Source organism: Odocoileus virginianus, chromosome 28 (genome assembly GCF_023699985.2).
Source record: "Odocoileus virginianus isolate 20LAN1187 ecotype Illinois chromosome 28, Ovbor_1.2, whole genome shotgun sequence".
NCBI classification, from domain to species: Eukaryota; Metazoa; Chordata; class Mammalia; order Artiodactyla; family Cervidae; genus Odocoileus; species Odocoileus virginianus.
Genome location: NC_069701.1, coordinates 33,157,688 through 33,175,763, shown reverse-complemented (window position 1 = coordinate 33,175,763; position 18,076 = coordinate 33,157,688).

Genomic DNA, 18,076 nt, shown 5'->3' with positions numbered 1-18,076 from the left:
AGTTCATGGAATTTCAAGGGTCAGGCATGATGTCGTTAGTAAAACCACCAAACCAAGGAGCAATCTTTCCTTTTGTAAAGGAATCTTTTAAACCTAAAATGAAAGTAAAACATCTGGCAAAACAGATCCATGAACACACAAGATACTTTAGTCAGCCAGCAGGCAATTATGGAGGACACTGTGCTGGTATCTGGGTTAGATGCTAGAAAGACAAAAGTCAAATAAGTCACAGGTGGTCCTGATGTTCAGGAAGCTAGCAGTCTGGGGCAAGTCTTGTAAACTCTTGGCCCAGGAGGCAAGAAAAATGAATAGAAGGGCTGTGAGGGTAGGCTGCACAAAGGGCAGCACAGGCCCTACCACGGGGGGCAACCTCTTCTCAGCTCCAAGCAATGGCTGCCATGCTGGAAAGCAGGCTGGTGGCCCAAGTCTACAAAAGAAGTCAGAACTCTGGGTATTTACGTAAACTCTCTGATTTGAACTTTTATCAACTAATTTTCTTTTCCAAAAATCATAGTGGAAGCCAAACGTCCAACAAATGTGTGCTTGATTCAGGCTGCAGAAAGCAGGTTTTTATGTCTGGCCTAGAATGGAAGTACAGAATGGGCAAAGAGGAGATTCAATTCACAACCATCTATATAGTGCTGTGGTGTAATTGGTTTATAATACTTTATACAAATAATACATAAAAAACAAGCACAAGCAACTGTTGCAGAAACCAGTAATTGAGAAACCAAGCACCACACTCAGAGAGTTGGAGAACTCAGGTTTATTATGCTGACAGGCCCGGAGGAGTTAACACTCTAACCTCTGAGCCCCAAATAAAGGGCTTATAGAGTTTTTATAGACAGTCTATAGTAGGCAACACTAGCTGCTAATAGACTGGTTTAAACTAAGGTGTTTTGCTCATGTGGGAACAGCAGCCAAGATGGGGAGGGGGTTGCCTGAACTTTACATGGACAGGCATTATTAAGCAGGTTTCCAGGGGCTGGGCAATTGCAAAGAGCAGGACAAGGGTGAGAAAGATAAGCCCCAGTTCCTAGTATTGTAAGTTTCCACTTTCTGAGACCATGTGACCTACATGATCCAGACTTTGCAAGGAGCAAGCTGAGTTACAGAGGCAGAACAAGCAGGAGGTTATGTAAAATTTTAACTTTTCCTCTTCACAATAAAGAACACATTTTTAATGTTACAGTTCAATACCATGAAAAGTATAGTAATATCAGCAGACAGCAAGGGGATCAAATCAGTCAATCCTAAAAGAAACCAACCCTGATGTTAAAGCTGAAGCTCTAATATTTTGCCCACCTGATGCAAAGAGCCGACTCACTGGAAAAGATCCTGATGCTGGGAAAAGTTAGGGGCAGGAGGAGAAGGGGGCGACAGAGGATGGGAGGGTTGGAAGGCATCATTGACTCAATGGACATGAGTCTGAGCAAACAAAGGGAGATAGTGAAGGACGGGGAAGCCTGGCACGCTGCAGTCCATGGGGCTGCAAAGAGTTGGACACAACTGAGTGACTGAACAGCAGCAACACTGCTTTTATGCTTTCTTTCGTACATCATGGTCTTGAAATAAAGATAATGTATACTGTATTATATACAGTACTTTATAGTAAAGTACACATAAGTACAGCTACTTGAGAAGAGGCCTGTACATGACAGTGTATGCCAGACACCTGAACTAACTAAGGAAATTCAACATGTGAATGCATTTTCCCATCTTTGAAAGTTTGCATCTTGAAGGTTTGTATGTGGCCAACTTGCTGTACAGGTATTCAGTGTATGCACATAGAGTGAATGTACACGTAAAGAGAATAAGGAACTCTCTTCTCTTTCTCTCTCTATGCATGTATCAGGGCCACTCTGAATAGGAATGACATTGGGTATAACTGAGGACTGTATTTCTGGGAACATAGGTGCAAGTGATATTCAAAAGAGTAGAACTGGAGCCAGAGGAAGCTAAAGAGTCAGTAGTGGAAATTACTAAGAAAGTTTTACTGGTTTATGTTAAAGACTTAGCACTTAAAATGGACACTTAGTACTTAGATGGTGGGCTGCTGTCTATGGGGTCACACAGAGTCTGACACAGCGACTTAGCAGCAGCAGTACTTACACTCCTTGTTTGGAGTGATTGATCTGGGACTGATAGATGCAGACCCTTTGGCTAAGGATGGCCAGATAGGAGAAGTGAGGGGGTGCTGAACCATGAAAATCAAACAAATAACCCAGGTCGGGTATGTCTAGCATTGAAGACACATAAGTACTGCTATTTTATCTGCTCCCTCTTAAGCAGAATTACAGGTAATAAAAGACCAAAATTCAGCACTATGCTACAACTTATTCCTTTCTGTCCAGTAAACATTGAATTGCAACTTAATTTCATTGTAAGTAGAGAATGCACTTTGAATATCTTGAATTGTTCAAATTTACTGTTCCATAGAACATTTCCAGGTGTTATGTTTTGATGAATTGACCTCTTTGTCATAAAGTGGGGCTCCCCTGGTGCCTCAGTCAGGAAAGAATCCACCTGCAATGCTGGAGACCTGAGTGCAATCCCTCGGTTGGGAAGATCCCCTGGAGAAGGGAATGGCAACCCACTCCAGTATTCTTGCCTGGAGAATTCCCAAGGACAAAGGAACCTGGCTAGCTGCAGTCTATAGGGTTGCAAAGAGTTGGACATGACTAAGCACAGCACGTCATAAAATGATCTTTTTAATCCCTCGTAAGATACTTTGCTCTGAAATCCATTCTGTATCGTATTTGTATAGCCAATCCAACTTTAAAAATTTAGTGCTAATGAATTGATATACAGGATACTTGAAGAACTCCTATAACTCAACAGTGAAAACCTGATTAAAATGGGCAAAGGACTTGAGCAGACATCTCTTTAAAGAAGATATACCAATCACCAATAAGCACATGAGGACACTCAACATCAATAGTCATTAGGGAAATGTGAATCAAAATTAAATGAGATAGCACTTCCTATCGACTAGAATAACTATTGTTAAAAAAAAAAAAAAAAAAAAAAAACCTTGTGAGTCATTGGCAAAGATGTGGAGGAATTTGAGCCCTTATTTATATCGCTGGTGGAAATGTAAAGTGTACAGTTGCTATGGAAAACAGTATGACTATTCCTCAAAAAATTAAGGATAGAATTACCACTTTCCAACTGTGTGTGTGTGTCAGTGCCTGTGTGTGCTCAGTCATATCCAACTCTTTGTGACCCCAAGTCCTCTAGCCCACCAGGCTTCTCTGTCCATAGACTTTTCCAGGAAAGAATATTGGAGTGGGTTACCATTTCCTACTTCAGAGGATCTTCCTGACCCAGGGAACGGGCCCATTGGGTCCCTTGAGTCCCTACATTGGCAGGTGGATTCACTACTCCACAGTCACAACTATTTTTAAATAAAAGTTTATTTATCAGTTTGCTTATTCCCATCATTACTAAAAACAGATTTCAAATTATTTTTAAGCATTTCCATAATTAAAATTCACTTTCAAAAAACAAATATGAAACTCTTTTGAAGATATTGAAAAGTTTGTGGTATTGTCTTTCAACACTATTTTTAAAGTGAAAATCCAAAACAACATTTTGAATCATGATAGTAACATTTGTGTGATGAGCAAAAGAGACTGCTATCAAAAAATCTACATTCAAGAAATGCTGAAGCTGGATTAAGAAAAAAAGGACCATCATTTGCTACTGGTGGTATTTAACTGGTAACAGCCATTATAAGGACTAATATGGAAGTGTCTTTTAAAGTTAAAAATAGAGCTGCCACATGAACTGGCAGTCCTCAGATCAGTTCAGTTCAGTCACTCAGTCATGTCTGATTCTTTGCAACCCCATGGACTGCAGCACACCAGGCCTCCCTGTCTATCACCAACACCCGGAGTTTACTCAAACTCATGTGCATCGAGTCAGTGATGCCATCCAACCAGCTCATCCTCTGTCAGCCCCTTGTCCTGCCTTCAATCTTTCCCAGCATCAGGGTCTTTTCAAATGAGTCAGTTCTTCGCATCAGGTGGCCAGAGTATTGGATTTTCAGCTTCAGCATCAGTCCTTCCAATGAATATTCAGGACTGATTTCCTTCAGGATGGACTGGTTGGGTCTTCTTGCAGTCCAAGGGACTCTCAGGAGTCTTCTCCAACACCACAGTTCAAAAACATAAATTCTTCAGTACTCAGCTTTCTTTATAGTCCAACTGTCACATCCTTACATGACCACTGGAAAAACCATAGCCTTGAACTAGATAGACCTTTGTTGGCAGAGTTATGTCTTTGCTTTTTAATATGCTGTCTAGGTTGGTCATAGCTTTTCTTCCAAGGAGCAAGAGTCTTTTAATTTCATGGCTGCAGTCGTCATCTGCCATGATTTTGGAACCCCACAAAATAAAGTCTCTCACTGTTTCCACTATTTCCCTATCTATTTGCCATGAAGTGATTGGACCGGATGCCATGATCTTCGTTTTCTGAATGTTGAGTTTTAAGCCAACATTTTCACTCTCCTCTTTCACTTTCTTCAGGAGGATCTTTAGTTCTTCTTTGCTTTCTGTCATAAGGGTGGTGTCATCTGCATATCTGAGGTTATTGATATTTCTCCCGGCAATCTTGACTCCAGCTTGTGCTTCATCCAGCCTGACATTTCACATAATATACTCTGCATGTAAGTTAAATAAGCAGGGTGACAGTATACAGCCTTGATGTACTCCTTTTCTGATTTGGAACCAGTCTGTCACTCCATGTCCAGTTCTAACTGTTCCTTCTTGACCTTCATGCTGATTTCTCAGGACGCAGGTCGGGTGATCTGGTATTCCCATCTCTTTAAGCCTGGCAGTCCTATCCCTAAGAATATATGCAGAGACATCAAAATTTGAATAACTTGTGCTCCCAAAAGTGCACTGAATATCACGTTTCTTTTTCTTTTTCTTTTTTTTTTTTTAGTTTTATTTTGTATTAGACTATAGTAGCTTGGCTAGTAAAGAATCTGACTGCAATGTAGGAGAAACTGGTTCAATTCCTGGGTCAGGAAGTTCCCCTAGAGAAGAGATAGGCTACCCATTCCAATATTCTTGGGCTTCCCTGATGGCTTAGATGGTAAAGAATCTGCCTGCAGGGCAGTCTTAAGATGGCCAAGGAATCAGATGGGGAGACCACTTTCTCCCCAACAAATTCATTGAAAGAATATTTGAACGCCAAGCAAATTCCACAGAACAACTGCTGAATGCTGGTAGAGGACATCAGGCACCCAGAAAGCCAGCCCATTCACTTCGAAAGGAGATAGGACAAAATATAAAAGATAAAAAGAGAGACAAAAGAGGTAGGGATGGAGATCCATCAGGGGAAGGGAGTCTTAAAAAAGAGAGAAGTTTCCAAACACCAGGAAACACTCTCTCCAGCGGGTCTGTGGCGAGCCTTGGAATCTCAGAGGGCAAAATAACCAGGAGGAAAAATAAATAAATAATTAAAACCCACAGATTACATGCCTAACAGCAACTCCCAGTGGAGCAGCAGCCCAGATGCTCACATCCCCCACTAGCAAGCGGGGTGGGACAGGGAGGAGTGGGCTGCAACGCTTAGGTTAAGGTCCGGGCCTGAATGCCCCGAGGGCTATCTGAGAGAGCTAGCTTGAGACAGCAACCCAAACTGTGGGATAGCTAGACCGCGATCCCGTGAAAAGACCTAACCTAAGATACCACCAAGCACGCTCACAAAACAAAGGACTGAGCAGAGCTAGCCAGCTGTACCAGACCATCCCCCGCTGGAGACAGTCAGGCGACAGCAGCCAGAGCTGGAAGGGGACAATTGTGGCCCCAGAGAGGCAAACTGCAAGGAGACTTCATGGCTAACCAAGACTTCTTGGGATTCTGGACATTCAACATCCGCCAGGAGGGTCGCAGCCAGAGATCAGCTCCCCAGAAGAGACACACAGCACACCTGAGAAGGCCCGCCCATTGTACACCCAGAAAACCAAGTGGTTGGGACAGGGAAGGGGATAAGTTGCAGCCTTCAACTGGGGGCGACTACACATGCCAAGCACCTGGTCGCCTGAGCTGCTGGGACCAGGGACAGGTGCAAAACGCAGGCCCAACCAAGTGGAGTAACCGAGAACCTAAACCTGAGCATCTTAGACCTGGGAAGAGCATGTAAACCAGGGCCCACATCAGACAGTTCCAGGCAGAGCAACCTAGAGTCTGAGCAGTGTAGACTGGGAAAGCACATATATATATATATATATATATATATATATATATATATATATATATATATAGCTTATAATTTCTGTGACTTTGTGGGTATATTTTTCTTTGCTTGTTGGTTTTTTGTTTTTCTTTGGTTTGTTTGTTTGTTTCTTTTATATTTTAATACTGTATTTTTGAGAATCTAACCTCTACTCAAGATTTTTAACCTTTGTTTTTTGGTATTTGTTATCAACTTTGTACATTTAAGAACCCAATCTTCAGTACCCATTTCTATTGGGAGCGAGATCACTGGCCTGATCGCTCTCTCCCCCTTTTTATCCACCAGGTCACCACTATCTCCCCCCTTCCCTGTTTCTTCTCTATCCAATTCTGTGAATCTCTTTCTGTGTTTCAGGGTGTGGAGAACACTTAGGGAACTGATTACTGGCTGGATCTGTCTCTCTCCTATTGATTCCCCCTTTTATCCTCCTGATTACCTGACTCCTTCCTCCCTCTTATCTTCTCTGTGTAACCCCATGAACATCTCTGAGGGGTCCAGACTGTGGAGAGCACATAGGGAAGCAATTACTGGCTAGCTTGCTCTCTCCCCTTTTGATTCCTCCTCTTTTCCTCCTGGCCACCTCTAACTACCTTCTCCCTCTTCTCTTCTCCATGTAACTCTGTGTACCTCTCCAAGTATCCATCACTGTGGAGAAACTTTTCATCATTAACCTAGATGTTTTATCATTGGTGCTGTATAGATGGAGAAGTCTTGAGGCTACTCTAAGAATAAGACTGAAAACTAGAGGCAGGAGGCTTAAGTCCAAATCCTGAGAACACCAGAGAATTTCTGAGTCCAGGGAACATTAATTGATAGGAGCTCACCAAACGCCTCCATACCTACACTGAAACCAAGCACCACCCAAGGGCCAACAAGCTCCAGAGCAAGACATACTATGCAAATTCTCTATCAACACAGGAACATAACCCTGAGCCACAATATACAGGCTGCCCAAAGTCACACCAAACCCACTGACATCTCAAAATTCATTACTGGACACTTCATTGCACTCCAGAGAGAAGAAATCCAGCTCAACCCACCAGAACACCAACACAAGCTTCCCTAACCAGAAAAACTTGACAAGCCACCCGTCCAACCCCACCCACAGCAAGGAACCTCCACAATAAAGAGGAACCACCAACTGCTAGAATACGGAAAGGCCACCCCAAACACAGCAAGATGAACAAGATGAAAAGGCAGAGAAATACCCAGCAGGCAGAGGAACAGGATAAATGCCCACCAAACCAAACCAAAGAGGAGGAGAGAGGGAATCTTTGTGATAAAGAATTCCAAATAATGATACTGAAAATGATCCAAAATCTTGAAAACAAATTGGAGTTACAGATAAATAGCCTGGAGACAAGGATCGAGAAGATGCAAGAAATGTTTAACAAGGACCTAGAAGAAATAAAAAAGAGTCAATATATAATGAATAATGCAATAAATGAGATCAAAAACACTCTGGAGGGAACCAACAGTAGAATCACAGAGACAGAAGATAGGATAAGTAAGTTAGAAGATAGAATGGTAGAAATAAATGAAACAGAGAGGGGAAAAAGAAAAAATAATTAAAAGAAGTGAGGACAACCTCAGAGACCTCTGGGACACAAACACCCCAACATTCGAATCATAGGAGTCCCAGAAGAAGAAGACAAAAAGAAAGACCATGAGAAAATACTTGAGGAGATAATAGTTGAGAATTTCCCTAAAATGGGGAAGGAAATAATCACCCAAGTGCAAGAAACCCAGAGAGTCCCAAACAGGATGAACCCAAGGTGAAACACCTCAAGACACATATTAATCAAATTAACAAAGATCAAACACAAAGAAGAAATATTAAAAGCAGCAAGGGAAAAACAACAAATAACACACAAGGGGATTCCCATAAGGATAATAGCTGATCTTTCAATGCAAACTCTTCAGGCCAGAAGAGAATGGCAGGACACACTTAAAGTGGTGAAAGAAAATGACCTGCAGCCCAAATGACTGTACCCAGCAAGGATCTCATTCAAATATGAAGGAGAAATCAAAAGCTTTACAGACAAACAAAAGCTGAGAGAATTCAGCACCACCAAACCAGCTCTTCAACAAATGCTAAAGAATCTTCTCTTAGAGAAGAAACACAGAAAGGGTGTATAAACTCGAACTCAACATAATAAAGTAAATGGCACCAGGATCATACTTATTAATAATTACCTTAAATGTAAATGGGTTGAATGCCCCAACCAAAAGACAAAGTCTGGCTGAATGGATACAAAACAAGTCCCTTATATATGTTGTCTACAAGAGACCCACCTCAAAGCAAGGGACACATACAGACTGAAAGTGAAGGGCTGGAAAAAGATATTCCATGCAAACAGAGACCAAAAGAAATCAGGAGTAGCAATACTCTTATTCAATAAAATAGACTTTAAAACAAAGGCTGTGAAAAGAGACAAAAATGGACACTACATAATGATCAAAGGATCAACCCAAGAAGAAGATATAACAATCTCAAATATATATGCACCCAACATAGGAGCACCACAATATGTAAGACAAATGCTAACAAGTATGAAAGGGGAAATTAACAATAACACAATAATAGTGGGAGACTTCAATACCCCACTCACACCTATGGATAGATCAACTAAACAGAAAATTAACAAGGAAACACAAACTTTAAATGATACAATAGACCAGTTAGACCTAATTGATATCTATAGGACATTTCACCGCTAAACAATGAATTTCACCTTTTTCTCAAGTGCACACGGAACCTTCTCCAGGATAGATTACATCCTGCACCATAAATCTAGCCTTGGAACATTCAAAAAAGTTGAAATCATTCCAAGCATCTTTTCTGACCACAATGCAATAAGATTAGGTGTCAATTACAGGAGAAAAACTATTAAAAATTCCAACATATGGAGACTGAACAACATGCTGATGAATAACCAACAAATCACAGAAGAAATAAAAAAAAAGAAATCAAAATATGCATAGAAATGAATTAAAATGAAAACACAACAACCCAGAACCTATGGGACACTGTAAAAGCAGTGCTAAGGAGAAGGTTCATAGCAATACAGGCTTACCTCAAGAAACAAGAAAAAGTCAAATAAATATCCTAACTCTACACCTAAGGCAACTTGAAAAGGAAGAAATTATGAACCCCAGGGTTAGTAGAAGGAAAGAAATCTTAAAAATTAAGGCAGAAATAAATGCAAAAGAAGCAAAAGAGACAATAGCAAGATTCAACAAAACCAAAAGTTGGTTCTTTGAGAAGGTGAATAAAATGGACAAACCATTAGCCAGACTCATCAAGAAACAAATGGAGAAAAATCATATCAACAAAATTAGAAGTGAAAATGGAGAGATCACAACAGACAACACAGAAATACAAAGGATCATAAGAGACTATTATCAGCAACTATATGCCAATAAAATGGACAACGTGGAAGAAATGGACAAATTCTTAGAAAAGTACAACTTTCCAAAATTGAACCAGGAAGAAATAGAAAATCTTAACAAAACCATCACAAGCATGGAAATTGAAACTGTAATCAGAAATCTTCCAACAAACAAAAGCCCAGGACCAGATGGCTTCACAGCTGAATTCTACCAAAAATTTAAAGAACTAACACCTATCCTACTCAAACTCTTCCAGAAAATTGCAGAGGATGGTAAACTTCCAAACTCATTATATGAGGCCACCATCACCTTAATACCAAAACCTGACAAAGGTACCACAAATAAAACTACAGGCCAATATCACTGATTAACATAGATGCAAAAATCCTTAACAAAATTCTAGCAAACAGAATCCAACAACATATTAAAAAGGTCATACATCATGACCAAGTGGGCTTTATCCCAGGAATGCAAGGATTCTTCAATATCCGCAAATCAATTGATGTAATACAACAAATTAACAAATTGAAAAATAAAAACCATATGATATCTCAGTAGATGCAGAGAAAGCCTTTGATAAAATTCAACATCCATTTAAGATAAAAAAAAAAAAAAAACCCTCCAGAAAGCAGGAATAGAAGGAACATACCTCAACATAATAAAAGCTACATATGACGAACCCTCAGCAAACATTATCCTCAATGGTGAAAAATTGAAAGCATTTCCCCTAAAGTCAGGAACAAGAGAAGGGTACCCACTCTCACCTCTACTATTGAATATAGTTTTGGAAGTTTTGGCCACAGCAATCAGACCAGAAAAAGAAATAAAGAAATCCAGATTGGAAAAGAAGTAAATCTCTCACTGTTTGCAGATGACATGATCCTCTACATAGAAAACACTTAAGACTCCACCAGAAAATTACTAGAGCTAATCAATGAATATAGTAAAGTTGCAGGATATAAAATTAACACACAGAAATCCCTTGCATTCCTATACACTAACAATGAGAAAACAGAAAGAGAAATTAAAGAAACAATTCCATTCACCATTGCAACGAAAAGAATAAAATACTTAGGAGTATATCTACCTAAAGAAATAAAAGACCTATATATAGAAAACTATAAAGCACTGGTGAAAAAAATCAAAGAGGACACAAATAGATGGATAAATATACCATGTTCATGAATTTGAAGAATCAATATAGTGAAAATGAGTATACTACCCAAAGTAATCTATAGATTCAATGCAATCCCTATCAAGCTACCAACGGTATTCTTCACAAAACTAGAACAAATAATTTCATAATTTGTATGGAAATACAAAAATCCTTGAAGACCTAAAGCCATCTTGAAAAGAAGAATGGAACTGGAGGAATCAACCTGCCTGACTTCAGTCTCTACTACAGAGCCACAGTCATCAAGACAGTGTGGTACTGGCACAAAGACAGAAATATAGATCAATGGAACAAAATAGAAAGTCCAGAGATAAATCCACGAACCTATGGACACCTTATCTTTGACAAAGGAGGCAAGAATATACAATGGAAAAAAGACAACCTCTTTAACAAATGGCGCTGGGAAAACTTGTCAACCACGTGTAAAAGAATGGAACTAGAACACTTTCTAACACCATACACAAAAATAAACTCAAAATGGATTAAAGATCCAAATGTAACACCAGAAACTATAAAACTCCTAGAGGAAAACATAGGCAAAACACTCTCTGACATAAACCACAGCAGGATCCTCTATGACCCACATCCCAGAATATTGGAAATAAAAGCAAAAATAAACAAATGGGACCTAATTAAAATTAAAAGCTTCTGCACAACAAAGGAAACCATAAGCAAGGTGAAAAAACATCCTTTAGAATGGGAGAAAACAATAGCAAACGAAGCAATGGACAAAGAATTAATCTCAAAAACATACAAGCAACTCCAGCAGCTCAATTCCAGAAAAATAAAAGACCCAATCAAAAACTGGGCCAAAGAACTCAACAGACATTTCTCCAAAGCAGACATACAGATGGCTAACAAACACATGAAAAGATGCTCAACATCACTCATTATCAGAGAAATGCAAATCAAAACCACAATGAGGTATCATTATACGCCAGTCAGGATGGCTGCTATCCAAAAGTCTACAAGCAATAAATGCTGGAGAGGGTGTGGAGAAAAGGGAACCCTCTTACACTGTTGGTGGGAATGCAAACTAGTACAGACACTATGGAGAACAGTGTGGAGATTTCTTAACAAACTGGAAATAGAACTGCCATATGACCAAGCAATTCCGCTGCTGGGCATACACACTGAGGAAACCAGAACTGAAAGAGACAAGTGTACCCCAATGTTCATCACAGCACTGTTTATAATAGCCAGGACATGGAAGCAACCTAGATGTCCATCAGCAGATGAATGGATAAGAAAACTGTGGTACATATACACAATGGAATACTACTCAGCCATTAAAAAGAATACATTTGAATCAGTTCTAATGAGGTAGATGAAACTGGAGCCTATTATACAGAGTGAAGTAAGCCAGAAAGAAAAACACCAATACAGTATACTAATGCATATATATGGAATTTAGAAAGATGGTAATGATAACCCTGTATGTGAGACAGCAAAAGAGATACTGATGTATTGAACAGTCTTTTGGACTCTGGGAGATGGCGAGGGCAAGATGATATGGGAGAATGGCATTGAAACATGTAAATTATCATATGTGAAATGAATCGCCAGTCCAGGTTCAATGCATGATACAGAATGCTTGGGGCTGGTGCACTGAGATGACCCAGAGGGCTGGGATAGAGAGGAAGGTGGGAGGGGGGTTCCGAATGGGGAACACATGTACGCCCATGGCGGATTCAAGTCAATGTATGGCAAAACTAATACAATGTTGTAAAGTAAAATTAATTAATTAATTAATTTAAATAAATAATAAATAAAGACACTTTCCTTAACCTCCTCCCGCCCCACCCCCCCAAAAAAAAGAATCTGCCTGCATTGTGACCTGCGTTCAATCCCTGGCTTGGAAGGATCCCCTGGAGGAGTGTATGGTAACCCACTCCAGTGTTCTTACTTGGTCAGAGGAGCCTGGCAGGCTACAGTCCATGGGCTCGCAAAGAGTCAGACTGGACTGAGCAACTGAGCACATAAGCATAGCCAAATAACCAATAAGCTATTAACTGATAGCTTCAGGTGGACTGCTAAGGGACTCTGTCGTACATATACATGTATCCATTCTCCTCTTAACTCCCCTCCCAGTTTTCAACAGGGTGTAAGAGTTCTGATGGACTGTGTTCTCTGGAGATTACTGGGAAAGTGGAAGAGAGCCCAAGAGGGTGAGTCAGCTAAAACAAGGTGGGCAGCTGCTGGAGAGCCTAACTCCTGGTGGATATTCTGTACTATGAGGGAAAGAGTCCAGAGTTCACTGCAGCACTAATACAGCTCTGCCTACTCTCACCTGTGTGGTGATGGCTTCTGTAGATTCCTGCCTGAGTCATGAGTACATTTGAGGAGGCTCTGGCCTGGTTTCTCTTTATCTGCGGCCACATTGTTACACAGGACCCTGCATCTGCAGGACCCAAAGGATTGTAGGGTCAGACGTGGCTGGCAGAGGGTTATGACAGGGCCCAGCAAGAAGATGCACGGCTAGTGTCTGAAACACTCCTAATTCCCTGAACTCTATCAGCAAATCCCTTTTCTGGGAAAAGTGAGGGAGGGGCATGTTTAGCTGTTGCAAAATTCTTGGTGTTAGATCCTTTGTTCTTAGAGGTTAGGTCATGGTCAGGTAATGGTGTTCCCATCGTTCCTGTAAATCCCCACCAAGTAAATGCTATTCTCTATTCTAACAAGAAAGGGCGAGGTCTCAAAGCACAATGATCCCGCTCCAAGATCAAGATTGTGGCTGAAGAGGCAAATCTCAGTTGGCAGTCCCATCTAGGTCAGCCTCCCAGACCCACTTGGCCCTCAGGCTCTTCAGGAGGCCCAAATGACAGGGACCAGGTCCCACAGACTGCTCTCTGTGCAGACTGCCGTTGCCATTAATTCCCAGAGGCGGTGACGGGGAACAGGTTCTCCATTGCCTCAAGGCCTGGGCCAAGCCCTGTGGTTGTCCTTGGTGAGGGTTCTGGAGCCCTGCAGGACACAGCACCCAGCCTGTTCTCTGGTCCTCCTAGCTTACCTGCTGGCCTGAGGGCAGGTGGTCTGGAGGTGCCCAGAGAGAAGGCCAGGATCCCCCTACTACCTCACTGTCTGACTGAAGACCACCACTCCCTGGACCTTTTACTGAATGGGCTCACTGACAGTGGGATGCTTGTGGAAAGGGGCCAGTGTGGCTCCAACCAATGGCTGAACAGGACCACTAATAGTCCCCTGGTAATCATTGCCTGGTTATGTGGTGAAGGGGATGGTGGTGGTGGTGGGTAACGGTTCACAGCTATGACCAGCATGCTAAGGACTGTGCTTTGGCTGTGCTCTGTTTAAAACTTGCATCAGCTCAGCACACATATCCTCATTAAGCAGCAGGCTTTGAAAAGGTTTCTAAGGCAACTGCAGGTGTTTTTGAAATGAGGGGCAGAATGGAGCCAGTTCCATATAACAAGCAGAGATTGAACTGTGCAAGTTGTCATAGTAACAGCTTCTTGTGCTACCCTAGGAAGATGTGGAAAACTGAGAAGGAACCAAAGGCCTTTACGACTCTCTTCATAGTGTGCTTTCAGGCTTGAAAGAGTTGGCAAGGAAAGGTTGGCTGGTAAAGCTGAGGAAGGGAGTAATTGGAGCCAGGAAAACAGAAGCATTGGCTCAGTCAGAGTTCTGCGTTATGGTTCAGAAAGAGCAGTAATTTTCCTCACTCAATATTGAGTGCTGGGGAAGTCAGGATTTGCCTCTAATCCTCAGATTGCCACCAGAAGACAGAATAATTAAGATTTATTCAGACTCAGAAGCTTGCAAATGCCTCTCATGGCTGCTTGCTCATCCCAGTCACACACATGATACCCAAAGTGGGATTATCATCATGGTACCCATTTTCCAGATGAGGAAACTGAGGTTAAGGGACATGATCAAGGTCACACAGCTAAAGACCTTAGGATCCGAAGTGCAATCCTAAGGCCTCAGTCCCCAAATTTTGTGTTTCTGCTCTGCTCCCAGCGGGGAGAGTTGGCACTAATTGTTGGTGCAGAAGCAAGGCAGGAGAGGCACCACCAGCCAACTCTAGGGCTGCATACCTTACTCTGATCTGAGCAACCTCATGCTTAGAATGTGCTGCCTTTTGCTTTCAGTCTTTACTTTTGCTTTTCCCCCTGGGTTCACTTTTTACAGGATCTGATATTAGTGGAAAGTATTCGTTTTTCAGCAGAACAGTCCCAGGATAGATCCTCATTGATCAAGAGTTGTCAATAGCTTGTGTTTTCCACCATGGAGGTCAGATCTGGAGGGCTGCCCTGAGCTGAATCCTTGCCACCATCTCCTTCCCACTAGAACATTCTGCAGCCTCCCCTTGGGAAGTGGTAACCAAGGGCACTGGTCAGGCCTCCACCCACTGCGGGTAGTATAGTCGCCTGTGGGCCTCATTATCTTCCACTGGATCCCAAGTGAGGAAACAGTGATACGTTTTCTCCTTCGGGGGAGGGAACACAGATTAGCACCTATTCCTTTCCTACTTTCCATGTAGTCTGATCTCCTTAGAGTAAGCGGTATCACCGACCCCCCCTAAAAGAAGTTATTGTCTCTCTACCTGTGTGTGCATGCTGTGTCACTGTCTCCCCACATCCTAGCCCTCCCCACCCTGTCTCAGGCCTCGCGCATCTGCAGTGGTGCCTATCGTGGCCTTGCTGTCACCTGCCCCCAACCTTCTGACTCCTGTCCTTTGATTTTAACCCAGGCAGAACTGCTCCAGTGTGTACATGCCTGGCAAAGACATTGCACAGTCTTCCATGTGCTCTGCATGCATGGGATCATGCTGTTTTGTAGTCTGTTCTTTTCTCTCCATGTCCTACTGAAAGCATTTCTGATAACATTAAATGCATTTTTAAGGCAGTTGGTTGCATGTTGGCCTGTCTATGGACACTTTAAGTTGAATGGGCCTTGAGATGTCTGAGATTTTCCTTTTTGTAAGAGACTCTGAGGACTATATCCTTGCTTATTCATGTTTGCAGATTCTTCTGACAGCTTGTGTCTCCTGATGCGGATGCAACAGTGTATTCTCGTGGAATCATCTCCTCACTCATCTATTAATTTATTTGCCATATATTTCATAAGGGCCTACTATGTGCCTGTCACAAGTGCTGGAGCCAGAAGATCAGAAGAGACTTATTTCACCTCTACAGTGGGGGTCCTGCCTTGCCGGGGATCATGGGTAGGCAGTGAGATAGCATATGTAATTAACCAAAGCTATTATTCTTAATCTTATTGGTCATTTCTCACCAACAGGAACATTACTTATGGTTCCATGAAGACCACTTGGAAAATGAGTTTGATAAACTGTTCACTTGAGTCTCCATTTAGGTCACTTCATGATATTTACTGTTTAAAAAAAAAAAAAAAAAGATTCTGTTCTCATCTTTCCCCACCTTATCAGCTCCACAGCCAGTAAAGTTCAGTCCCTTCAAGCTGATCATAATCAAGTGCCATCTCAAAGGGCCAAGCACATGTAACCGTGGACATATGGCCAATCTGCACACGTGTGAAAACTGTGGGGTTTAGGGATGTGTTTCAGGGCGGGGTGGCAAGACTTCCCACTATTCACCAGCCTTTCTCTGGTTTCCTGAAGAGGAAGCCCTTCACTCATCTGGCCTGCCACTCACACCTCTGCTGTTTTCTCTATCTGGCCCTCTCCTTTGTGGGTTGTTTCTTCATCTGCCTTCATGGCTTGGTGGTGGGCTCCTAAACCAGCCCTCTATTCCTGCGGTCCATCATAGCACTTGGCACATAGTAGGTGCTCAGTAAATTTGCACTGAATGAAAAGTTGAGCAAGAAATGGAGGGAGACATGGCTTTCCCTGGCGATTGCCTTGCCTGAGCAAAGGCCCATAGTATACATTGTGTTGGGGTGTGTTTTCCACCTTATTTATTCTTCCCTGTATGTTCTCTTATCTGGGTCTCCCTCTGACTCTGACCCCTGATATCTAATCCTAGGCCTCTGCCTAGGGTCTCCAGTTGGGAAGAAGTGATGCTACCACTGCCAATGGTAGCTGGAACCAACTGGTTTGTAGCTCTGCCCCAGGAGGAAGCTCAGAAAGGCTGAAGGCTCATTAAACCCTGGATCCCCTGTTACCTGCAATATTGGAGGCCAAGGGAAGGTTTGCATTGGAGCCTGGAGGAGGGTGAAGAATCAGGGGTCCACGGGAGCCCTACAGTTGGGAAGTGGGACTGGAAACTACACTGCAGGTGTTAGCAGCAGAGCATTGGTGACTGAGATGTGGGGACAAAAGAGAACCAACACAGCTTCAATGGCCTTACCCAGAAGCACCTATGGCAGAAGGCCACTGCCCAATGTCCTCTAAGATGGGAAGTATAGAGTATATACTTTTAAATTTTATTTATTTATTTTAATTGGAAGCTAATCACTTTACAATATTTTGGTGGTATTTGCCATACATTGACATGAATCAGCCACGGGTGTACATGTGTGCCCCATCCCGAACCCTACTCCCATCTCCCTCCCCATCCCATCCCATCCCTCTGGGTTGTCTCAGTTTACCAGCTTTGAGTGCCCTGCTTCATGCATTGAACTTGGACTGGTCATCTATTTCACATACAGTAATATACATATTTCAATACTGTTCTCTCAAATCATTCCACCCTTGCCTTCTCCCACAGAGTCCAAAAGTCTGTTCTTCATATCTGTGACTCTTTTGCTGTCTCACATATAGGGTCATCGTTACCATCTTTCTAAATTCCATATATATGCATTAATATACTGTACTTGGTACTTTTCTTTCTGACTTACTTCACTCTCTATAATAGGCCCCAGTTTCATCCGCCTCATTTGAACGGACTCAAATGGGTTCTTTTTAATAGCTGAGTAATAGTCCATTGTGTGTATGTACCACAACTTTCTTATCCATTCGTCTGCCAATGAACATCTAGGCATTGGCATCTTCTAAGTTAGAAGCCTTAGAGATATAAAACCCTGAGGCAGGCAGCTTCAGAATCCTTCAGTAGGGAAGAGAAAAGAAAGCCATGAGACTAAGAGAATCAAAGATGATTGAAGGAAAAGGGGAAAGGAGAGAAATAATGAGCTGATAGCTTCTGATTTCTTGGGTCCAGTCACTGAGATCTTTGGATCTGCTCTCATTCCTTTGTACCAGATCCCCAGTATCCTTCCAATAAGTCTCCCCTTTCCTTGAAACCAGTTGGAGTTGGGCTTCTCTGAGTGTGGTTCAGATGGACTGATGCTATATCCTTCCCAACTTTGCTGTATCTCCCAGACCCA